The sequence below is a fragment of the Phyllobates terribilis genome, unplaced genomic scaffold, assembly GCF_046119375.1.
Source record: "Phyllobates terribilis strain yellow unplaced genomic scaffold, ASM4611937v1 Scaffold_36__1_contigs__length_13169755, whole genome shotgun sequence".
NCBI classification, from domain to species: domain Eukaryota; kingdom Metazoa; phylum Chordata; class Amphibia; order Anura; family Dendrobatidae; genus Phyllobates; species Phyllobates terribilis.
Genome location: NW_027362796.1, coordinates 7128157 through 7153986, shown reverse-complemented (window position 1 = coordinate 7153986; position 25830 = coordinate 7128157). Strand labels below are relative to the sequence as shown.

Below are 25830 nucleotides of genomic sequence, written 5' to 3'. Positions count from 1 at the left end.
GGAACAACACTTTTCTAAATCAATGAAACAACATACTCACCTTAAATGTTTTTTGGACGGAAAAGTAAAGATAAATTGTTGTTCCGTTTTTTTCTTGACATTTTTTTTTAAATTTTTACGAATGCTTTAAAAATTGCTTTTTAAAAAAAAATAAATAGATGTCATTACATTTATAAATTTTTTATATTCTCAGTTTTTTTCTCAGAAAAATCAAAGAAACTAATTTTTTTAAAAAAATGCCTGTTCCGTTTTTTTGTTGACAAACTGTACATATAGACCCCCTCACACACGGCGTCTCCCCGGGGAGCACGGCCTTTGTATGTACTTACACAGGTAGCGGGAGATGAGAACGGGCCCCCGGCCACAGCGATCCTTCCCCCGTAACCCAACTCTCCCTGTCCAGTCCCGGAGCATAAGGGGGGCGGAGCAAAGTGGAGAAGGCGGCCTGAGCGATACTGTCCCTGCTTCCTCCAATTGGATGACTCCGTGCAGGAGGTGGGATTGGATTGAGAGTATTTTTTTTTCTTCTCAACTCCTCAAGCACCAGGCAACATTTTCTAGGCGCCAGACAACATTTTCTAGGCGCCACTGGCGACCAGGCGCCTGGGTTTGTCGAGCCCTGCCTTAGGGGCTCGTGAATCCAGTCTAACAATCCACTTACTTTCTTTTTTGAGGATACATCTATTGTGATCACCTCCTCTCACATTGGGTTGAACCATCTCAATGATACAAAAGGAGATGTCTCCAGTTTGATCTCAATGTACACTGTTCATATGTCTCGCTAATGGGGTGTCCCAACCATGGCGTATACTGCCCAAATGCCACCCCACACTCCTCCTAGACTCCCTCTTGATCTTGCCTACATAATCTAGGGGCAGGTGTGACCATATATACTAGTCCTGAGGATTTACAGTTGGAATAATCACACTAGAAAAAGATTTTAAGCATGGAGGAACTCAAGAAAGATTTACATGGTCTCATCCAATTAAATGGACAATGTTCTCCAAATCTAAAGAAACCGTAGATTCCTCTATCTAGCCAAGTCCCCTTGGGTGCAGGTTTTTTATAGAAGTTGTCAGGGTTCCACAGTGACGACACCGGGGAGATCACACAATATCTCACCGTTGCCGTTACTCTGTCCGGATTTCGTCAGGGAGTGGCGAGCACACGATCCCGACTACCCACTAAGTACGTATCGGCAAACGACCAGTGAGCGTATGGCATCACACCTCCAGATTCCAACGCATGGAATGTGTGTCTACGCCCCCGTACGGTCACTGTCAGCTTCACGATAGCCCATTAACCCCTTAAGGACCCTGGGATTTTCCTTTTTGCATTTTCGCTTTTTGCTTCTCTTGTTCCCAGAGCCATAGCGTTTTTATTTTTAATATGGTCATGTGAGGGCTTATTTTTTGCGGGATGAGTTGTACTTTTGAACGACATTACTGGTTTTACCATATCGTGTATGGGAAACCAGGAAAAAAATCCAAACGCAATGAAAATGCAAAAAAAGTGCAATACCACAGATGTTTTTGTTTTTTTTACCACGTTCACTGAATGCTAAAACTGACCTGCCCTTCTTATTCTCCAGGTCATTACAAGTTCGTAGACACCAAACATGTATAGGTTCTTTTTTTTTTAAGTGGTGAAAAAAAATCCAAAGTTTGCTAAAAAAAAAAAAAGGCACCATTTTCCAAGACTTGTAGTGTCTCCATTTTTCAGGATCTGGGGCCGGGTGAGGGTTTAGTTTTTGCACACCGAACTGACGTTTTTATTAGTACCATTTTGGAGTAGATGTGATGTTTTCATCGCCCGTTATTGCATTTTATTGCAATGTTGCGGCGACCAAAAAACGTAATTCTGGCGTTTAGAATTTTTTTCTCGTTACGCCGTTTACCGTTCGGATCAATTCTTTTTTAATATTGATAGATCGGGCGATTCTGAACACGGCGATACCAAATATGTGCATGTGGGTTGGTTTTTTTATTATTTTATTTTGATTGGGGCAAAAGGGAGGTGATTTAAACTTTTATATTTTTTTAATATTTTTAAAAACTTTTTTTTAACACTTTTTGCTTGCTTGTATAGTCTCCATAGGAGACTAGAAGCAGCAACTGTCCGATCGCCTCTGCTACATAGAGGTGATGAGCAGATCACCTCTATGTAGCAGAAATGCTCCTGTGCTATGAGCGCCGACCTCTAGGTGGCTCTCATAGTGATAATTACATGACAACCACTGGGGTCTGCTGCAGACCAAGGGTTGTCATGCCCACCCATCATGTGACGGGGTCACCGATGGGCTTTAAGAATCAGCTGACATGTGCTCGGTTGAATGCAGGCTCACAGCCGGAGCCCTAACTGGACCGGGGGTGATGGCCTGGGGCGTTCTAAAACGCCTCAGGCTTTCAAGGGGTTAATATAAATTGTTGCCACCGCTGTCCAGATTTGAAATATAATACAGGAATGGGCGGACGCTTGCGTTCTGATAGCGTATGGCTTCGGGGGAGGGAACAATTACAGCAAAAAAGAAAAAGAATTATTACATTTTATATTTAATCCAAAAGGGAGGCAGTATTATGAAAAATATACAAGATTTTACAAAAGTGGACAATACAATACATAAGTAGTTACACAAAATAAACAGGATTAAAGAAGACTTACTATAATGATCGCTGAGACAATTCAATATAGGTGAAGGGGAGACACTAAGCTTGATTTGACTGTTATCGAGCAAGATCCGTTGCTATAATAAATATATACTCCCGCAATGAATACTACTCCAACCTCAGCAGATTCTTTTATGCTGAAGTGAAAGACCGGCCCACACACCCCCTGGGATGACATTATGGGGGCTGGTCTCCAGCCTTCATATCTTTATTAGATATCTGTTTTTTGTGATAACTTATTGTGGGTCGATCGTAGAGGCCCGAAAGTGATACAATTTTTTCGTTATGATTTTACCTTTCTCAAGAGACCTCACACGGTATAGCTGCGATCTGTTATTTTGGGACCTACAGAGACAGGAAAATATCCATATCATTCCCAAGCTGACCCTGTCACTAAAAATATGGGTCCCTTCATTTTGAGAATTATGAAACTTTAGTTATTTTGAAGATTCTGCAGTCTTTGTTAAACCCCTTTTGAGCCTAAACGAGTCATTTCCTCTTTTCTTCCATCTCTGCCCCTATGCTGGAAGGTGTCAATCTATCCCAGGTCTGTGCTAAGAGGAGATGCATTTGTATGTTAAGTAGAATAGGTTACTGAACTTCTTGTACTGTTTTTTGCATACCAACAGCTGGAGTGTCAGCTCTCCTCTGGTGACAAATGGTGGATAAGGGAGGGATGAAGAGGGGTTTCAGGGACAGAGAGAAATTGTTAATACTTTCTCAATATTTCCCTGACAGTAACTATGCACTAAATGGTCCCTAATTGTCTGACCGTTTCTGAAAGTTAATGTGGGAGTAGATCCTACAGCACCCTCAAGTCCGGATCAGCCACAAGTATATCCCAGTGTTTTCTGAGGATATGAAAGATACAGTCACTCTGATTGTCGTAAGTTTTTCTTACTCGTGTTGTCCAGTTTTTTCTTGGTCTCTAGGTTAGGTATGAAGGAGTGTCTGTCTCTCCCATTTTTCTGCAAACGATGATGTGCAATCCAAAATGTACCATGAGTACCCTTTTTCCCTGAATCTGATGTTCAGGTCTATTGCCTGTATATTAAAATCTGTGACATTAGAGCAGTACCCAACCGTAAAAACTGGCCCCAGGGTATTCTTCTTTTTATGGGGATGGGGTGTTGGCTATCCCACTTCAATAGTTTATTAGTGCTTGAAGGTTTATGATAGATGAGTGTTCCTAGGGTCCCATTGCAATCCTTCTTGATTAGTACATCCATGAAAGGCAGCTGGTAAAAATTAAACTCTGATATAAATCTAAGGCCCACTCTATGGATATTGAGTTCTCTGACAAATTCAAAAGATTGTTCACTCGTCCCTGACAAGATGATAAAAATGTAGTCAATATATCTATATCATACCCCAATATATGGATGCCACCACTTATGATTATCCCTGAATATTGTAGTTTCCTCCTACCAGCTCAGGAATACTTTAGCATGTGAGGGTGCACAGGGGCTCCCCATCGCAGTACCCCTGAACTGGTGGAAGTACTTCCTGTCAAAAAGAAAGAAGTTATGAGTAATAGCGAATTTTAGAAGATCCTCCATGAAGTCATTATGTCTGCTACACTCTATTGATCTCGATTTCAGGAAATGTCTTACTCCTCTGATACCATCCTCATGCGGTATATTACTGTACAAAGCCTCGATATCTAGTAAGGCCTGCTCCCCTACATGCATGTATACATGCTCGAGGGTCTACATGTAGGGGAGCAGGCAAAGGGAAAACCAACTCCAGAGGGATTGTTCCAACTACAGGACCTCAGGCGCTACTGGGGGAACATTATACTGTGTGGGGGCTTCATACATACTGCATAAGGAGCATAATGGGGGCATTACACTGTGTGGGGGCATCATACATACTGCATAAGGGGCATAATGGGGGCATTACACTGTGTGGGGCATCATACATCCTGCATAAGGGGCATAATGGGGGCATTACACTGTGTGGGGGGCTTCATACATACTGCATAAGGAGCATAATGGGGGCATTACACTGTGTGGGGGCATCATACATACTGCATAAGGGGCATAATGGGGGCATTACACTGTGTGGGGCATCATACATCCTGCATAAGAGGTATAATGGGGGCATTACACTGTGTGGGGGCATCATACATACTGCATAAGGGGCATAATGGGGGCATTACACTGTGTGGGGGGCATCATACATCCTGCATAAGAGGCATAATGGGGGCATTACACTGTGTGGGGCATCATACATCCTGTATAAGGGGCATAATGGGGGCATTACACTGTGTGGGGGGCATCACACATACTGCATAAGGGGCATAATGGGGGCATTACACTGTGTGGGGGGCATCATACATCCTGCATAAGAGGCATAATGGGGGCATTACACTGTGTGGGGGCTTCATACATACTGCATAAGGAGCACAATGGGGGCATTACACTGTGTGGGGGCATCATACATACTGCATAAGGGGCATAATTGGGGCATTACACTGTGTGGGGCATCATACATCCTGCATAAGGGGCATAATGGGGGCATTACACTGTGTGGGGGCATCATACTGCATAAGGGGCATAATGGGGGCATTACACTGTGTGTGGGGGCATCATACATACTGCATAAGGGGCATAATGGGGGCATTACACTGTGTGGGGGGCATCATACATACAACATAAGGGGCATAATGGCATTACACTGTGTGGGGGCATCATACATACTGCATAAGGGGCATAATGGGGGCATTACACTGTGTGGGGGGCATCATACATACAACATAAGGGGCATAATGGGGGCATTACACTGTGGGGGGCATCATACATCCTGCATAAGGGGCATAATGGGGGCATTACACTGTGGGGGAATCATACATCCTGCATAAGGGGCATAATGGGGGCATTACACTGTGGGGACATCATACATCCTGCATAAGGGGCATAATGGGGGCATTACACTGTGGGGTCAGTAAAGGGGTCCTGTACTATGAGAACAATACGTTTCCTCCCTTCCTGTCTCCATAGTTGGGTCGTATGTATCTATTACAGGAAACAGAACAAAAACCTTATGATTCTTATAAAGGGGCAACACAAGACCCCAAAAGAGTCTCGGTGCTGAAGGGGTTAATGCCCCCTGCGCCCAGTAATGGGGGTCTCAACATACCTCCACCTGCAGAGCCCCACCACATATATGGCTGCTCTGTGCGCACAGGACCTGTGATGAGGTCACAGGAGGGGAGGAGTCAGGGGTCACATGATCAGGGGCCTCAGTGGATGCAGGACTCTGCTGTGCTGGTTGTCATGGTGCTGGATGAGCTGAAGTTTATGTGTGGGGTCAGGAGGGGTTTACAGTGTGGATGTAGCAGAGCCGTGTGTGTACAAGGTGTACGGAGCAGAGCCGTGTGTGTACGAGGTGTACGGAGCAGAGCCGCGTGTGTACGAGGCGTACGGAGCGGAGCCGCGCGTGTACGAGGCGTACGGAGCGGAGCCGCGCGTGTACGAGGCGTACGGAGCGGAGCCGCGCGTGTACGAGGCGTACGGAGCGGAGCCGCGGTGTACGAGGCGTACGGAGCGGAGCCGTGTGTGTACGAGGTGTACGGAGCGGAGCCGTGTGTGTACGAGGTGTACGGAGCGGAGCCGCGTGTGTACGAGGTGTACGGAGCAGAGCCGCGTGTGTACGAGGTGTACGGAGCAGAGCCGCATGTGTACGAGGCGTACGGAGCAGAGCCGCGTGTGTACGAGGTGTACGGAGCCGCGCGTGTACGAGATGTACGGAGCGGAGCCGTGTGTGTACGAGGTGTACGGAGCGGAGCCGCATGTGTACGAGGTGTACGGTGCGGAGCCGCGCGTGTACGGGGCAGAGCCGCATGTGTACGAGGTGTACGGGGCAGAGCCGCGCGTGTACGAGGTGTACGGAGCGGAGCCGTGTGTACGAGGTGTACGGAGCGGAGCCATGTGTACGAGGTGTACAGAGTGGAGCCGTGTGTACGAGGTGTACAGAGCGGAGCCGTGTGTGTACGAGGCGTACGGAGCGGAGTCGCGTGTGTACGAGGCGTACGGAGCGGAGTCGCGCGTGTACGAGGCGTACGGAGCGGAGTCGCGCGTGTACGAGGCGTACGGAGCGGAGTCGCGCGTGTACGAGGCGTACGGAGCGGAGTCGCGCGTGTACGAGGCGTACGGTGCGGAGCCGCGCGTGTACGAGGTGTATGGAGCGGAGCCGTGTGTACGAGGTGTACGGAGCGGAGCCGTGTGTACGAGGTGTACGGAGCGGAGCCGTGTGTGTACGAGGCGTACGGAGCGGAGTCGCGTGTGTACGAGGCGTACGGTGCGGAGCCACGCGTGTACGAGGCGTACGGTGCGGATCCGCGCGTGTACGAGGCGTGCGGAGCCGAGCCACGCGTGTACGAGGCGTGCGGAGTCGTGCGTGTACGAGGCGTACGGAGCAGAGCCGCATGTGTACGAGGCGTACGGGGCAGAGCCGCGCGTGTACGAGGCGTACGGGGCAGCGCCACGCGTGTACGAGGTGTACGGAGTGGAGCCGTGTGTACGAGGTGTACGGAGCAGAGCCGTGTGTATAGAAGGTGTACGGAGCAGAGCCGCGTGTGTACGAGGTGTACGGAGCGGAGCCGTGTGTGTACGAGGTGTACGGAGCAGAGCCGCGCGTGTACGAGGTGTACGGAGCGGAGCCGCGCGTGTACGAGGTGTACGGAGCAGAGCCGCGCGTGTACGAGGTGTACGGAGCAGAGTCGCGCGTGTACGAGGTGTACGGAGCAGAGCCGCGTGTGTACGAGGTGTACGGAGCGGAGCCGCGCGTGTACGAGGCGTACCGAGTGGAGCCGCGCATGTAAGAGGCGTACGGAGCGAAGCCACGTGTGTAAGAGACGTACGAAGCGGAGCCGCGCGTGTACGAGGCGTACGGAGCGGAGCCGCGCGTGTATGAGGCGTACGGAGCGGAGCCGCGTGTGTACGAGGCGTACGGAGCGGAGCCGCGCGTGTACGAGGCGTGCAGAGCCGCGCGTGTACGAGGCGTACCGAGCGGATCCGCGCGTGTACGAGGCGTACCGAGCGGAGCCGCGCGTGTACGAGGCGTACCGAGCGGAGCCGCGCGTGTACGAGGCGTACGGAGCGGAGCCGCGCGTGTACGAGGCGTACGGAGCGGAGCCGTGCGTGTAAGAGGCGTACGGAGCAGAGCCGCGCGTGTACGAGGCGTACGGAGCGGAGCCGCGCGTGTACGAGGCGTACGGAGCGGAGCCGCGCGTGTACGAGGCGTACGGAGCGGAGCCGCGTGTGTACGAGGCGTACGGAGCGGAGCCGCGTGTGTACGAGGTGTACGGAGCGGAGCCGTGTGTACGAGGCGTACGGAGCGGATCCGGGCGTGTACGAGGCGTGCGGAGCCGGGCGTGTACGAAGCGTGCGGAGCGGATGCTGCCCCTCTCCATGAGCGGTCACAGCAGCATGCACGGCATGAGACGTTCTTGTACTACACAGACTGTCCTGACAGAACACAGCTCGTCAGGACACAGCCCCGACCTCCAGCGACAGCCGGACAGTCCCATTGGATCGGGGACGGTTGGGAGGTTTCTGTATATAAGTTGTGTGTGATAATTGTAGAATTATTAATGTCTCAGCATAAAAGGATAGGCCTGAGTGTTTGTGCCGGGGTCCACATGCATGGAGGGGGTTGAGGCGGTGCTGGCTGTATTATGCAGACGGCATCTGCCTGTAACAGTAGTAACCAGAAACTACTAGAAACTCTGCACCAAAATGAAGCAAATCCGTATTCTGGGAACTACGCCTTGTACGTAACACCCCCGGATCCGGTACAAGCCGGGCAGATGTTCTCATTCATGTCATTTTCTGCTTAAGGTTCTGCGGTTTTCTGGCCAACTATAAAAAAGAAAAAGCGTAAAACAATATTTGTTTCTGCTGCATTGACATTAGTACAATCTTTCATTACATATAAATCTATTACACGTCGGGTCAATGCTGTAAAGGACAGTAAAGTGCCAGGGTTGTGGTTGTGGTTTTTGGGTCTCTCTACTTCCCTCCCAAAAATGCAATCAGAAACTTGTAACTACTGATCTCTCCACAAGAAGAAGCCGACAACTCCATCAATGGGATCATTTTATAAAATTAGGTCTTCGCAAGATGAAAATGGTCTCACAAACCACATTTTTTTTTAAATGTTCATAAAAAAAATAATAATAACCTTACTTTGATTTTTTCCCCATTTTTCAGTACTTTATGTGCTAAATTGGATGTTGTCATTCCAGACAACAACTAGTCCCACAAAACACAAGCCCTCCGTCTATGTTAATGAAAAAACAAAGTTATATTTTTGGGAAGAAGGGGAGGAAAAAAAACAAACATTGGTCTTGTCAGAATAATGTAATTGCTATATATATATATATTTTTTTAAAATTGAATAATTTTACCTAAAAATTGTGATCTGTTATAATATTCTCATTCTTCATGCGAGATTAATCATTAGTCTGTAGATAAATCCAAACATCTGGAAGATGTAGAACAATATATCTGTGATCCTCTTCTGCCAGGATAAGCGCCTCCTTTCTGTCCTTTCTGTGATTGAGAAAACGCTTGAAAGATTCAGAAAGTCCGATGAGTTTTTGGAGCTTATTGTAAAGGGCCTTAATGACGACCTGGGAAAGAAACCACCAGAAACAAAGGATCCAACCAGGTAAGGTCTAATGATCCCGTCTGATAAAATGATCAGCTTTATTTCCATGGGATTGTTCTGTAGAAGAGATGGGACCTGCAGCATTCTGATCCTGAACTTCACTATGTATAGATGTAGCAAAGCTTCATGTGACAATTCACACACCGCATTGATAAATTGTCTCAGAAGGTTAGCTCTCATAACAGAATTAACATCACTTATAGTGGAACTAAACTTACAATTTTTTTTCAGAATTGTGAAAATTATGGCACTTTGCAAAGCACTTCATTAGTTTCTTTGGCGTCATATCCATAAAATGATCATATTAAAGTGGCCTCCAGACCCTGCTTTTCCCCAGTGCAGGAGTGTTGCTATGGTCCTAAGAGATCAGGGACCCCAGCCCCAAAGTACATGTTTCCCCATATAACCTCCCTGCCACTTAAAAGAGGATTTATACATATATAATTACACTATACCACTGTTACTAATCTAAAATACACTATACAAAGACCAATATTCCCAAAATTACTACTATACAAGGCCAAAATGATCCTGCTACACAATGTCCTCTACCATCACCACCACACAGTGAGTCCATATATGAAAGAAAACCCCGCAGGGTAAAAGACCATCAAAGGAGTCCAGGGAGTATAAAATCTATCATATCTATTCAGCAATAGAAGAATAGGATGATGGGGGAAGGGACACAACACATATGTGATTGTTAGACATGTAAGCCAAAAAAAGCAAGGCACGCAAGGAAGGGGCCATTCCAGGTATAATGGCTGTCTATAGTATCATCATGGGTGTACTAAAATATCCCAAAATAGACACCGCATATATTCCACTGGGGGCAACAGTCATCATATGCAGGTGCATCTCACTAAATTAGAATATCATCAAAAAGATAATTTATTTGAGTTCTTCAATACAAAAAGTGAAACTCATATATTATATAGAGTCATTACAGACAGAGAGATCTATTATATAGAGTCATTACACACAGATAGATCTATTTCAAGTGTTTATTTCTGTTAATGTTGATGATTATGGCTTACAGCCAATGAAAACACTAAGGCTGCATGCACACGATGCGTTTTTCATGCGTTTCCAAATTCCGCAGCGGAAACGCATGGTAATCCGCACCCCATGGTCCCCAATGGCATTCCGCAATGTCAATGCACATGCTGCGGATTTTTCCGCAGCGTTTCTGCAGCGCTCATAAATCCGCAGCATGTTCATTAATTTTGCGGAAGCCACGCCATTGACTTGCATTGAGGCGCATAGAATCCGTGTCTATACATTTGTACACGCGGATTATATGCGTCTCTATGTGCGGATGGTACCCAGTTCTGGAGGAGAGAAGACTCTCATCCAGACCTGGGTACCATTGTACCTGTGAAAAAAAGAATAAAATAAAGTTTATATTCACCTGTCCGGCGGCCCCTGCAGCGCTTCTCCTTCCAGGACCTGATATGACGTCGCGGTCATGTGACCGCAGCCTGTCTCGCGAGATGCCGGCAAGCCAGGAAGGAGCGCGACAGCACACGGGGCGAGGCATCGGCGGTAAGTATAGCTTTATTTTTTTTATTTTTACGGTCACACTGTATAAATCCATGCCGTTTGCATGGATTTATACAGTGTGACCTAGTTGTCAGCCACTTTCCAAGTGATGCTATCGCCTGGAAAGTGCTTGTCAGTCCGCATGCGGAAACACATGCATTAACGCATGTGGGTACGCATGTGAATCCGCATGTATTCCGCATGTATTCTGCAGGAAAACGCATGCACAATCTGCATGCGTTTTTTCTGCCAGGGAGATGCAGAAATGCTGCAGAAATTTTCTGCTTCATTTCTGCATCGTGGGCACATAGCCTAAAGTCATTATCTCAGTAAATTAGAATAATTAACAAAAAACACATGCAACGGCTTCCTAAGTGTTTAAAAATGTCCCATAGTCTGTTTCAGTAGGCTTCACAATCATGGGGAAGACTGCTGACTTGACAAATGCCAAGAAGGCAGTCATTGACACCATCCACAAGGTTCCAGAGTTCCAATTTTCCTTTGGAAATCAAGGTCCCAGAGTCTGGAGGAAGAGTGGAGAGGCCACAATCCAAGCTGCTTGAGGTCTAGTGTGAAGTTTCCACCATCAGTGATGGTTTGGGGAGCCATGTCATCTGCTGGTGTAGACGTAAAATAACCTGGCACTCAATTGACATAGGAGTTATTATTTTTGAAAGAATTTTAATAATAAATTGCACTAGAACAAGCAGACGTTTCGGTCACAAGGACCTTCATCGGTGTACTACAAAAGTGAAGAAAACAAAAATAAGTGTCACATGGACAAGTATAAATACAGAATACATGGTACAATATAATCAAAAAGTCATGTAAACATGATACAGAGTATACAACATGGGAAAAGGATGGGAAAGAGGACTAGGACGACAAAAGGAAAGGATGGGATGAAATGAGAGGAGGAAACCTACCAAGTATATTATGTTGGGAGGAGTAAGGCTGTGGCCGGGTATGGCACAGAGTACTGTGGAAGAAAAGAAATGTGAGTAGAGGGACAGATGCCACCTGTGGGATGCCGTGTCCAAGTGCATCTCCCCATGCAGCTGCACTTGGACACTGCATCCCACAGGTATTTTCCACCTCTAGCTCTACTCCATGAGTACTTGTGGCATCTGTCCCTCTACTCACATTTCTTTTCTTCGACAGTACTCTGTGCCATACCCGGCCACAGCCTTACTCCTCCCAACATAATATACTTGGTAGGTTTCCTCCTCTCATTTCATCCCATCCTTTCCTTTTGTCGTCCTAGTCCTCTTTCCCATCCTTTTCCCATGTTGTATACTCTGTATCATGTTTACATGACTTTTTGATTATATTGTACCATGTATTCTGTATTTATACTTGTCCATGTGACACTTATTTTTGTAGTACACCGATGAAGGTCCTTGTGACCGAAACGTCTGCTTGTTCTAGTGCAATTTATTATTAAAATTCTTTAAAAAATAATAACTCCTATGTCAATTGAGTGCCAGGTTATTTTACGTCTACACCAGCAGATGACATGGCTCCCCAAACCATCACTGATTGTGGAAACTTCACACTAGACCTCAAGCAGCTTGGATTGTGGCCTCTCCACTCTTCCTCCAGACTCTGGGACCTTGATTTCCAAAGGAAAATTGGAACTCTGGGACCTTGTGGATGGTGTCAATGACTGCCTTCTTGGCATTTGTCAAGTCAGCAGTCTTCCCCATGATTGTGGAGCCTACTGAAACAGACTATGGGACATTTTTAAACACTTAGGAAGCCGTTGCAGGTGTTTTTTGTTAATTATTCTAATTTACTGAGATAATGACTTTTGTGTTTTCATAGGCTGTAAGCCATAATTGTCAACATTAACAGAAATAAACACTTGAAATAGATCTCTCTGTTTGTAATGACTCTATATAATATATGAGTTTCACTTTTAGTATTGAAGAACTCAAATAAATTAACTTTTTGATGATATTGTAATTTAGTGAGATGCACCTGCATATGATGACTGTTGCCCCCAGTGGAATATATGCGGTGTGTATTTTGGGATATTTTAGTATACCCATGATGATACTATAGACAGCCATTATACCTGGAATGGCCCCTTCCTTGCGTGCCTGGCTTTTTTTCGCTTACACGTCTAACAATCACATATGTGTTGTGTCCCTTCCCCCATCATCCTACTTTTCTATTGCTGAATAAATATGATAGATTTTATACTCCCTGGACTCCTTTGATCGTCTTTTACCCTGCGGGGTTTTCTTTCATATATGGTCTCACTGTGTGGTGGTGATGGTAGAGGACATTGTGTAGCAGAATCATTTTGGCCTTGTATAGTAGTAATTTTGGTAATATTGGTCTTTGTATAGTGTATTTTAGATTAGTAACAGTGGTGTACTGTAATTCTATATGTATAAATCCTCTTTTAAGTGGCAGGGAGGTTATATGGGAAAACATGTACTTTGGGGCTGGGGTCCCTGATCTCTTAGGACCCCAGCAACGCTCCTGCACTGGGGAAAAGCAGGGTCTGGAGGCCACTTTAATATCATCATTTTATGGATATGACACCAAAGAAACTAATGAAGTGCTTTGCAAAGTGCCATAATTAAAAAAATAAAATGGCGTCATTTTACAAGACCCGTAGCGTCTCCATTTTTCGGGATGTGGGGCCGGGTTTATTTTTTGCACGCCGAGCTGAAGTTTTTATTGATACCATTTTGGGGTAGATCCGATGTTTTGATCGCCCGTTATTGCATTTTATTGCAATGTTGCGGCGACCAGAAAACGTAATTCTGGCGTTTAGAATTCTTTCCTCGTTACGCCGTTTACCGATCGGATTAATTATTTTTTTTATATTGATAGATCGGGCGATTCTGAACACGGCAATACCAAATATGTGTTTGCGGGTGGTAATTTTAAATTTTATTTTGAATGGGGCGAAAGGGGGGTGATTTAAACTTTTATATATTTTTAAATTTTTTTATATTTTTAAAAACATTTTTTTTTTTACACTTTTTGCTTGCTTCTATAGTCTTATTAGGATGCTAGAAGCAGCAACTGTCCAATCATCTCTGCTGCATACAGGGGATGAGCAGATCAGCTCTATGTAGCAGAAATGCTCCTGTGCTATGAGCGCCAACCACTAGGTGGCGCTCATAGCGTCAGTCCATGACAATCACTGGGGTCTGCTGCAGACCCAGGGTTGTCCTGCCCACACATCAGTGACCCGCGATTACGTGACCGGGTCACCGATGGGCGGGGTAAGTTACGCGCTTCCGGCGCGGCGCTGTTAAATGCCGCAGTCAGAGATTGACAGCGGCATTTAACATGTTAGCAGCCGCGGGTGGATCGCGATTCCACCCGCGACTGTTGGGGGCACATGTCAGCTGTATAAATCAGCTGACATGTGCCGGTTCAGTGCGGGTGATAGTACGCACTAGGCTATTACGCCCCATGCTTTAAAGGGGTTAAATGGAGTATAATATTTGACAGCTCCCAAAAATTTCAGGATTTTTACGGCAGTGATATGGGATCACGTCTGATGACCACGGTTTTAGGCACTGGCCTTGTAGTGTGGTATTGGTCTGCAACCAAGTGTGAATAGGTTCAACAAAACACAGCTGGCAGACTTTAAATGGAGGGTAATATTTGGCATGCTCCACAAAATGTCACGATTATTAGGTAAGGTGTGTATAGGAAAATGTTATTTAAGGAAATAAAATGTACATTTTATTGGGGATTCCACCGCAGTCAGTGATTTTAGTCCAGTGTTTTCCTTTAACTCACATAGCAGTAGAAGACAAAGACAGAAACACAATACACAAATAACGGTAAAGTTTTAAATATTAGAGTTACGACTGTCCCATAAGGGTCGCCGTGACGAGGCGGAATGGCTTTCGCATTATTTAGATCAAAATTATGTTAACTAAGTACGCTTTATTATTTTCATGCACTATTGCGATTTATTTATTTACTGCAGGGTGTTTGAGTATTGTATTTCTGTCTTAGTTTTTTTCTGGTTAGTGGCCATGTGTGAACATGCTCTTACATGCTGCATGCACGACAATTTAAATTCCAGTTCAGATCTCGAGGTTTTTTTCATATAGCAGTAGATTATATGGATTAAAATAAAGGTTCATTTAAATAGCTGTCATGAATTATAACATGGGGCTGTGGGATATTTGCAGTCTGTGACTTTTTTGTTTAGTAATTTATTTCCTGAAGTGTAAACTTGATACATAAAACAGCAGTGTCCGTTATGATGACATCACAAAGCACATGACAGCACCGAGAACATGACATCATAGACCTCACATGACATCATAACTGCTACAGAATGTACAAAGTTCTATTCCTGAGCCATCTTGTGTCACAGCTTGAAGAGAACCAGTCCAGGTAAGTAGCTCATCACTGAACGCTGGGGATCGGGTCACATCGGAAAGGGAGGAGGACAGGCTGTACAGCATTGTGTCACAGCACAAACAGCAGAGTAGGATCAGGAAGAGATCTGCAGTGTGTGCTGTATGGACTGTGTCCTCATCCCCATGATATTTCCAGATGATGATTAGCTGCATTGTTTTCTTTCTTCCAGACCTTCCTCAAGGCTGTTCTGAGATCTGTGCAGTAACTATCATGCGTCCGGCAATTATCAACTGAGAAGACTTTTTGGGATTCAGCAAGAAGGTAGGTGTGTGTGAATGTGACTGTGTATGTAGGCACAGCATTGAAGGTTTGTGTGACCCCAGATCTAAAGGGAAGTGTGTCTGTGACCCCAGCACTAAAAAGATGTGTGTCTGTGACCCCACCAATAAAGGGATGTGTGTCTGTGACCCCACCAATAAAGGCATGTGTGTCTGTGACCCCACCAATAAAGGGATGTGTGCCTGTGACCGCACCAATAAAGGGGTGGCTGTGTGATGGTTTGTGTGTCCCTGCACTAATGGGGTGTGTGTTTGTGTCCTCAACACTGCAGCACTGAAGGGGTGTGTGCACGTGTGTTTGGCACATGTGTACATGTCCCTGAAATGCAGCACTGAAGGGCTGTGTGTGTGGCCCCAGCACTGAAAGTGTGTGTCTGTGTCTGTTTGTGTGACCTCAGCACCAAAGGGATCTGTATCTGTGATCCCAGAAATGAAGGGGTGTCTCTGTGACCCCATCAATAAAGGGGTGGATGTGTGATGGTTTGTGTGTCCCTGCACTAATGGGGTGTGTGTTTGTGTCCTCAACACTGCAGCACTGCACGTGTGTTTGGCACACATGTACATGTCTCCAGAAATGCAGCTCTGAAAGGCTGTGTGTGTGGCCCCAGCACTGAAGGTGTGTGTCTGTGTCTGTTTGTGTGACCTCAGCACCAAAGGGATGTGTGTCTGTGACCCCAGCAATAAAGATGTGTGTCTCTATGACCCCATCAGTAACGGGGAGGCTGTGTGATGGTTTGCGTGTCCCTGCACTAATGGGGTGTGTGCTTGTTTCCTCAACACTGCAGCACTGAAGGGGTGTGTGCACGTGTGTTTGGCACATGTGTACATGTCCCCTGAAATGCAGCACTGAAGGGCTGTGTGGGTGGCCCCAGCACTGAAGGTGTGTGTCTGTTTGTGTGACCTCAGCACCAAAGGGATGTGTGTCTGTGACCCCAGCAATGAAGGGGTTGTGTCTCTATGGCCCCATCAATAAAGGGGTGGCTGTGTGATGGTTTGTGTGTCCCTGCACTAATGGGGTGTGTGTTTATGTCCTCAACACTGCAGCACTGAAGGGGTGTGTGCACGTGTGTTTGGCACATGTGCACATGTCCCCTGAAATGCAGCACTGAAGGGCTGTGTGTGAGGCCCCAGCACTGAAGGTGTGTGTCTGTGTCTGTTTGTGTGACCTCAGCACCAAAGGGATGTGTGTCTGTGACCCCAGCAATGAAGGGCTGTGTCTCTATGGCCCCATTAATAAAGGGGTGGCTGTGTGATGGTTTGTGTGTCCCTGCACTAATGGGGTGTGTGTCTGTGTCCTCAACACTGCAGCACTGAAGGGGTGTGTGCACGTGTGTTTGGCACACATGTACATGTCCCCTGAAATGCAGCACTGAAGGGCTGTGTGTGTGGCTCCAGCACTGTAGGTGTGTGTCTGTCTCTGTTTGTGTGACCTCAGCTCCAAAGGGATGTGTGTCTGTGACCCCAGCAATGAAGGGCTGTGTCTCTATGGCCCCATTAATAAAGGGGCGGCTGTGTGATGGTTTGTGTGTCCCTGCACTAATGGGGTGTGTGTTTGTGTCCTCAACACTGCAGCACTGAAGGGGTGTGTGCACGTGTGTTTGGCACATATGTACATGTCCCCTGAAATGCAGCACTGAAGGGCTGTGTATGTGGTCCCAGCACTGAAGGTGTGTGTCTGTGTCTGTTTGTGTGACCTCCGCACCAAAGGGATGTGTGTCTGTGACCCCAGCAATAAAGATGAGTGTCTCTATGGCCCCATCAATAACGGGGAGGCTGTGTGATGGTTTGCGTGTCACTGCACTAATGGGGTGTGTGCTTGTTTCCTCAACACTGCAGCACTGAAGGGGTGTGTGCACGTGAGTTTGGCACACGTATACATGTCCCCTGAAATGCAGCACTGTAGGGCAGTGTGGGTGGCCCCAGCACTGAAGGTGTGTGTCTGTGTCTGTTTTTGTGACCTCAGCACCAAAGGGATGTGTGTCTGTGACCCCAGCAATGAAGGGGTTGTGTCTCTATGGCCCCATCAATAACGGGGAGGCTGTGTGATGGTTTGCGTGTCCCTGCACTAATGGGGTGTGTGCTTGTTTCCTCAACACTGCAGCACTGAAAGGGTGTGTGCACATGTGTTTGGCACACGTGTACATGTCCCCTGAAATGCAGCACTGAAGGGCTGTGTGGGTGGCCCCAGCACTGAAGGTGGGTGTCTGTTTGTGTGACTTCAGCACCAAAGGGATGTGTGTCTGTTACCCCAGCAATGAAGGGGTTGTGTCTCTATGGCCCCATCAATAAAGGAGTGGCTGTGTGATGGTTTGTGTGTCCCTGCACTAATGGGGAGTGTGTTTGTGTCCTCAACACTGCAGCACTGAAGGGGTGTGAGCACGTGTGTTTGGCACATGTGTACATGTCCCCTGAAATGCAGCACTGAAGGGCTGTGTGTGAGGCCCCAGCACTGAAGGTGTGTGTCTGTATCTGTTTGTGTGACCTCAGCACCAAAGGGATGTGTGTCTGTGACCCCAGCAATGAAGGGCTGTGTCTCTATGGCCCCATTAATAAAGGGGTGGCTGTGTGATGGTTTGTGTGTCCCTGCACTAATGGGGTGTGTGTCTGTGTCCTCAACACTGCAGCACTGAAGGGGTGTGTGCACGTGTGTTTGGCACACGTGTACATGTCCCCTGAAATGCAGCACTGAAGGGCTGTGTGTGTGGCTCCAGCACTGTAGGTGTGTGTCTGTCTCTGTTTGTGTGACCTCAGCTCCAAAGGGATGTGTGTCTGTGACCCCAGCAATGAAGGGCTGTGTCTCTATGGCCCCATTAATAAAGGGGCGGCTGTGTGATGGTTTGTGTGTCCCTGCACTAATGGGGTGTGTGTTTGTGTCCTCAACACTGCAGCACTGAAGGGGTGTGTGCACGTGTGTTTGGCACATGTGTACATGTCCCCTGAAATGCAGCACTGAAGGGCTGTGTATGTGGCCCCAGCACTGAAGGTGTGTGTCTGTGTCTGTTTGTGTGACCTCCGCACCAAAGGGATGTGTGTCTGTGACCCCAGCAATAAAGATGAGTGTCTCTATGGCCCCATCAATAACGAGGAGGCTGTGTGATGGTTTGCGTGTCACTGCACTAATTGGGTGTGTGCTTGTTTCCTCAACACTGCAGCACTGAAGGGGTGTGTGCACGTGAGTTTGGCACACGTATACATGTCCCCTGAAATGCAGCACTGTAGGGCAGTGTGGGTGGCCCCAGCACTGAAGGTGTGTGTCTGTGTCTGTTTTTGTGACCTCAGCACCAAAGGGATGTGTGTCTGTGACCCCAGCAATGAAGGGGTTGTGTCTCTATAGCCCCATCAATAACGGGGAGGCTGTGTGATGGTTTGCGTGTCCCTGCACTAATGGGGTGTGTGCTTGTTTCCTCAACACTGCAGCACTGAAAGGGTGTGTGCACATGTGTTTGGCACACGTGTACATGTCCCCTGAAATGCAGCACTGAAGGGCTGTGTGGGTGGCCCCAGCACTGAAGGTGGGTGTCTGTTTGTGTGACCTCAGCACCAAAGGGATGTGTGTCTGTGACCCCAGCAATGAAGGGGTTGTGTCTCTATGGCCCCATCAATAAAGGAGTGGCTGTGTGATGGTTTGTGTGTCCCTGCACTAATGGGGAGTGTGTTTGTGTCCTCAACGCTGCAGCACTGAAGGGGTGTGAGCACGTGTGTTTGGCACACGTGTACATGTCCCCTGAAATGCAGCACTGAAGGGCTGTGTGTGTGTGGCCCTAGCACTGAAGGTGTGTGTCTGTGTCTGTTTGTGTGACCTCAGCACCAAAGGGATGTGTGTCTGTGACCCCAGCAATGAAGGGCTGTGTCTCTATGGCCCCATTAATAAAGGGGTGGCTGTGTGATGGTTTGTGTGTCCCTGCACTAATGGGGTGTGTGTTTGTGTCCTCAACACTGCTGCACTGAAGGGGCGTGTGCACGTGTGTTTGGCACATGTGTACATGTCCCCTGAAATGCAGCACTGAAGGGCTGTGTGTGTGGCCCAGCACTGAAGGTGTGTGTCTGTGTCTGTTTGTTTGACCTCAGCACCAAAGGGATGTGTGTCTGTGACCCCAGCAATAAAGATGTGTGTCTCTATGGCCCCATCAATAACGGGGAGGCTGTGTGATGGTTTGCGTGTCCCTGCACTAATGGGGTGTGTGCTTGTTTCCTCAACACAGCAACACTGAAGGGGTATGTGCACGTGTGTTTGGCACACGTGTACATGTCCCCTGAAATGCAGCACTGAAGGGCTGTGTGTGTGGCTCCAGCACTGAAGGTGTGTGTCTGTGTCTGTTTGTGTGACCTCAGCACCAAAGGGATGTGTGTCTGTGACCCCAGCAAAGAAGGGCTGTGTCTCTATGGCCCCATCAATAAAGGGGTGGCTGTGTGATGGTTTGTGTGTCCCTGCACTAATGGGGTGTGTGTTTGTGTCCTCAACACTGCAGCACTGAAGGGGTGTGTGCACGTGTGTTTGGCGCACATGTACATGTCTCCAGAAATGCATCACTGAAAGGCTGTGTGTGTGGCCCCAGCACTGAAAGTGTGTGTCTGTTTGTGTGACCTCAGCACCAAAGGGATGTGTGTCTGTGACCCCAGCAATAAAGATGTGTGTCTCTATGGCCCCATCAATAACGGGTGGCTGTGTGATGGTTTATGTGTCCCTGCACTAATGGGGTGTGTGCTTGTTTCCTCATCACTGCAACACTGAAGGGGTGTGTGCACGTGTGTTTGGCACATGTATACATGTCCCCTGAAATGCAGCACTGAAGGGCTGTGTGTGTGGCTCCAGCACTGAAGGTGTGTGTCTGTGTCTGTTTGTGTGACCTCAGCACCAAAGGGATGTGTGTCTGTTACCCCAGCAATAAAGATGTGTGTCTCTATGGCCCCATCAATAATGGGGTGGCTGTGTGATGGTTTGTGTGTCCCTGCACTAATTGGGTGTGTGCTTGTTTCCTCATCACTGCAACACTGAAGGGGTGTGTGCACGTGTGTTTGGCACACGTGTACATGTCCCCTGAAATGCAGCACTGAAGGGCTCTGTGTGTGGCTCCAGCACTGAAGGTGTGTGTCTGTATGTGTGACTTCAGCACCAAAGGGATGTGTGTCTGTGATCACAGAAATGAAGGGGTGTCTCTGTGACCCCATCAATAAAGGGGTGGATGTGTGATGGTTTGTGTGTCCCTGCACTAATGGGGTGTGTGTTTGTGTCCTCAACACTGCAGCACTGAAGGGGTGTGTGCACCTGTGTTTGGCACACGTGTATATGTCCCCTGAAATGCAGCACTGAAGGACCATGTGGATGGCCCCAGCACTGAAGGTGTGTGTCTGTTTGTGTGACCTCAGCACCAAAGGGATGTGTGTCTGTGACCCCAGCAATGAAGGGGTTGTGTCTCTATGGCCCCATCAAAAAAGGGGTGGCTGTGTGATGGTTTGTGTGTCCCTGCACTAATGGGGTGTGTGTTTGTGTCCTCAACACTGCTGCACTGAAGGGGTGTGTGCATGTGTGTTTGGCACACATGTACATGTCTCCACAAATGCAGTACTGAAGGGCTGTGTGTGTGGCTCCAGCACTGAAAGTGTGTGTCTGTGTCTGTTTGTGTGACTTCAGCACCAAAGGGATGTGTGTCTGTGATCCCAGCACTGAAGGGGTGTGTATCTGTGACCCCTTCAATAAAGGGGTGGCTGTGTGATGGTTTGTGTGTCCCTGGACTAACGGTCTGTGTGTTTGTGTACTGAGCACTGCAGCACTGAAGGGGTGTGTGCACGTGTGATTATTGTATGTGTATAGAGGTGAGTGTGTATATGTGTCTGTGTGTGTATGTATGTGTGTGTTGAGGTGAGTGTGTATGTGTGTGAATGTTCATGTATGTATTAAAGGTAACCCATCACTTCATTTCAGGCCCCTAAACCACCACCATTGTGAAATACCACTGTGTAATGAGTTTATAAAGATGCCCCTGTATAAATCATTCATTTCTGCATTGTGTAGACAATGAGCTTATAATGAACCAACAGTTTATACAAGGACATATTTATTATTCTGTTGGTGCCTTGGTGGTGATTTCATTCCCAGTCCCCTTAAAGGGTTATTTGGGACTTAAGAATTGATGACCTATCTGTAAGATAGCTGATCAGTATGAGATCGGAGGGTCTGACACCTGGCACCCCCACGATCAGCTGAAATCTGCTCCGGCAGGTGCCAGACACATGATAAGCATACTTGATAGGACGCTGCTTCTGGTCTATAGGACGCACACAATACTCAGCAAGATTTTTTGTTGTTAAAAAGTGCATCATATAGTCTAGAAAATACAGTTAATGACGGTCACCATTTAACTCAGAAATGCATCTTAACTTATGAAGGACTATATCCGTCATAATTCTGCTCCCCGCATTTCTTGCAGGCTCACACGCCGAGTCTGCATCTTTCTCGGCAGATGATGGCTGTGTTATTCAGCAATCATATGCCTCTAACAGTCGCAGGTTGAGCGGAGCTCTGCCCACGACAGTTAGCCTATTAAATCTTGCTATCAGTGTGTGACAGCGGCATTTAATGTGCGCCAGCAGGGGGTGCACCATTCCATTTCTTCATTGGCGCACACGTGACTTGATCACTGAAGATCCCTGTGTCTGTCATCACTGGATTCCTGTGACAGCCAGCCTGTTCCTAGTGTTCATAGGAGACCGTGATCTCTGCTATATATAGCAATGCTGTATATAGCACAAGCAATCAGATGATCGCAGGTTCAAGCCCCCTAAAGAGACGAACAAATACAGCGAAAAGTAGCAAAAAATGAAAAAAGTATAAAAGTTCAAATCATCCCAGTTTTCCCCCCATTAAAAATTAAGAAATATAAAACATTTAAAAAATACACATATTTGGTATCGCTGCGTTTGTAATAGTCAGATTCATCAAAATATAAAATAAATTAATCCATTTAGAAAACGGCGTAACTAGAACATTACATAAAATGCCAGAATTACAGATTTTCAGTCGATGCAACAAGAAAAAAAAATATAATAACAGACAATCAAAACATTGTATATACCCCAAAATGATATCAATATAACCATCAGTCTGTGGTGCAAAAAACGAGCCCTCACGCAGCCCCATTCCCGAAACATGAAAACGCCGCGGCTTTCGGATCTCGGAAAGTGGCGACACAAGCAAATTATTTTTATTATTTTTTTTAGAAATTTCTGAATTTTTTTTTCATCACTTAAATATAAATCCTATAAATCGTCACTTAAGTAGAACAGATGAAGCTTTACTACCTCCTGCTCCAGTTCCAGCACTTCACCGCTGCCGCTGATCTTTAGTCACTGGCTTCAAGGGTGACATCATGACTGCAGTTCTGCAGCCAATCACTTGGCTCAGTGGGCCACGCTGACAGAGCTTCTAAGCTCAGTGATTGGCTGCAGCAATGAAGTGTGCTGAAGTTGAGCCATCACCGCTGCAGCCTGTCACAATAGAGCACAGGAAGCGCTGAAGATCCAGAGCTGGAGCCGCAGGAGAAAGTAAAGCTCTGTGTGTTTTCTCTACCACTGGGAACCTCCTATATATTACATAAAAACATTCCTGAAAACCCCTTTAATCTGATTTTATAGAAAAAGTCTATATCCGGCTACTGTCCTCCCCTCATGAATCACAAAATATGCCAAGTGTGAACAACTCCTGTCCCCAAATGAGGACTTGCAGGCGATCAGTTGATAGTCGGGGGTCTGGCAGTGAACCCCCTCAGCAATCAGCTGTGTTTTGCTGGACGTAGCGGCCTCTCCAGGGCACATGTGGTATTACATGGTGCTCTTTCAGAATAATATGTAATATGTAATACATGATATCTTGAAGTCTTCCAGAAGAAGATATTGGCAGACAGGTAATGACTTATTACCTACCAGCCATTGTCTCCTTTATCACTCGCTAGTTCTTATACACATTTGGATGATGTCACATCTTCGTTGGAAGCCGTATTAGGAACCTCCATCGCAGATTTTATCATACAGGACGAGTTCTCAGCCAACAGCTATTTGGCCATTGTTCACATGACGTAAGCCTATGTTATATACAGCAATATGCAGCAGGATACACGAGATCCAGGGAAATATCCGATCGCCAGAAATGGGGTCAGGAAGGAATTTTTTTCTCCCCTGAATCAGAATTCTTTTGGGGGGTTTCTTTGCCTTCTTCTGGATCTTTGGGTCCCAATGACTCTCAGGTGGTCCCCAATGACCGCAGCTCGTTTTGTGGTCTCCACCGGGGCCAATCTGAGAGTGACTGTGACCATAGTTTAATTTCTTATAGGACCAGTAATATTTTCATTACAATGTTGCTTATTGCTATTTCAATAAAAAAATTAATTATATATATATATATTGTTTTTTGAGGTTTTTTTTCCTGGATTTCACCTTACACAGTGAGAATAAGAGTAATCACAAAATATGGGGGCTCCATACACAGAGAGAACTCTGGTATCAAATTCCATGACAATTGTTCTGGGGTTCAGTCTGTGATGGAGCAGTAACATTGTATCCAGGACGTCGTACACACCATGCTACAGAAAGAAGACTGAAGAACGGGACGCAGCTGCAGAATACAGGAGACACAGGGTCTTGTGTAACAGTAAAAAACAGGAAAGATGTTCAACAAGTGGCCGGGGGGCTCCAGGACCAAACCAGGAGGGAGGCCTCAGTCATCAGTGGCCAATATTCCCATGAAGTGGCCACATTTACCAACCGTTCTGCAGTCACTCGTTTACCTTTGTCCAACACCTCCGTCGGTCCTTGCAGTTATTAGGCCACCACTGAAATTCTTTTCTGACTACACACAGACACGTACATAGAAACCGTGCATGCCGCCATCACCGGACACAACCAGAGTCCTGGTCCAGACCAGTGGCTTTTCCAATTCAAGTCTACTTGGGTTTATACAAGGGTCCTGTCTCTAAGAGAACCATGTGCTTTCCACTTGGAACAGCAGTAATACAGTAACACCAGGTTAATATTCTTCGGGCACAGAGATGCACAGACAGTGAACCCTCTTAAAAAGAAGAATTGGGCTGACATTCCCTAAGCAATAAGTACCCGCACAATTGGAGGGACAGATTGCTAGCCCTTGCTGCACCATGGTGTATGCCCAGTGGTGGCCACTCTTAGTCTAAGTTGGCTCTTCAGATTGCATGGTGATAAAGAACCTGAGGGCCATATACCTTCAAGAAAAAGATCTCATAAGGACACGTCGCCTTGAATTGTGAAGAACACAATAATGTTTTCCATACAATTCTATTGTGTTCTATTCAGGATATATTAAAAAAAGTCTGGTCCTTAGAAGTTATAAAATGAGGTCAATACAACCTCAGGTGAAGAACAACACATCACAAATTACACCAGGTCATCGAATATTTACCAAAAATAGACTTAAATGCAGAAACAGTGTGTGAAAAATTAAAGGGGTTGTCCAATGAAAACAAGCTCCAATCTACAGGAACCTTCATCCCCTTTAGATTGGAACGGTGGTCCGCATGCTAAAATGCTGCTCCATTCATTCTATATGAGGAGGCCATGAAGTGCGCCCGACTTTTTTGGACCGATGAGACAGAGTGGCCTTACAGAGAAGGGTCCTTGGATTGGACGCCGAGTTATGGACCCCAAAGCAGCACTGAATATGATGTACTAGTGGGAGTCCCGAGTGCAAGGGTTCAAGGTAGCCAGTAGTGGAAGACATAGTGCGCGAAACCGAAGAACAAGTAAGCAGACCTGCTGATCATCACTGCAGTGCTGAGGCCGAGTTATGGCGAAATAGGGAGCGACAGTGCGCCTCACCAGTCCTGGAGTATATTACACAGGAAGGATACTGTGTGCAAAATGCTTCATACTGTAAAGGAAACCTACAGAACACTTTGTGCCCCCCCGATATCCCTTGTATGCCGGGACGTTGCTAGGGTCCTAAAAGATCAGGGGCCAAAGCCCCAAAGTAGGTGTTTCCCCATACAACCTCCCCGCCACTTAAAAGAGGACCTATACATATATAATTAGAGTACACCATTGTTGCTAAACTAAAATACACAACTGAAAGACCAATATTCCCAAAATTACTTCTATACAAGGCAATAATAATCCCGCTACACAATGCCCTCTACCATCAACACTACACAGTGAGTACATAGTATTATGATATGACCATTGCCTCTACATAAAAAACACACTGTACAAAGACCATCTGACTTCTCACATTTCCAGCA

At 46.7% G+C, this 25830-nt stretch overlaps 1 protein-coding gene across 10 annotated transcripts in view; it reads right to left on the bottom strand.

Annotated features, from left to right (window-relative positions):
* Positions 1-25830, bottom strand: part of LOC141182801 (uncharacterized) — a 228216-nt gene that overhangs the window by 23711 nt on the left and 178675 nt on the right. Inside the window, exon 1 of one of the 10 annotated variants that reach the window (XM_073660918.1) lies at positions 5808-5886. The exons of 8 other annotated variants lie outside the window; for them this stretch is intronic. The gene's annotated coding sequence lies outside the window, so the exon portion shown is untranslated. Of the gene's footprint in view, positions 1-2961; positions 2984-5807; positions 5887-25830 lie in introns of those variants that run through there. One more of the 10 variants, XM_073660921.1, reaches the window with a different exon arrangement.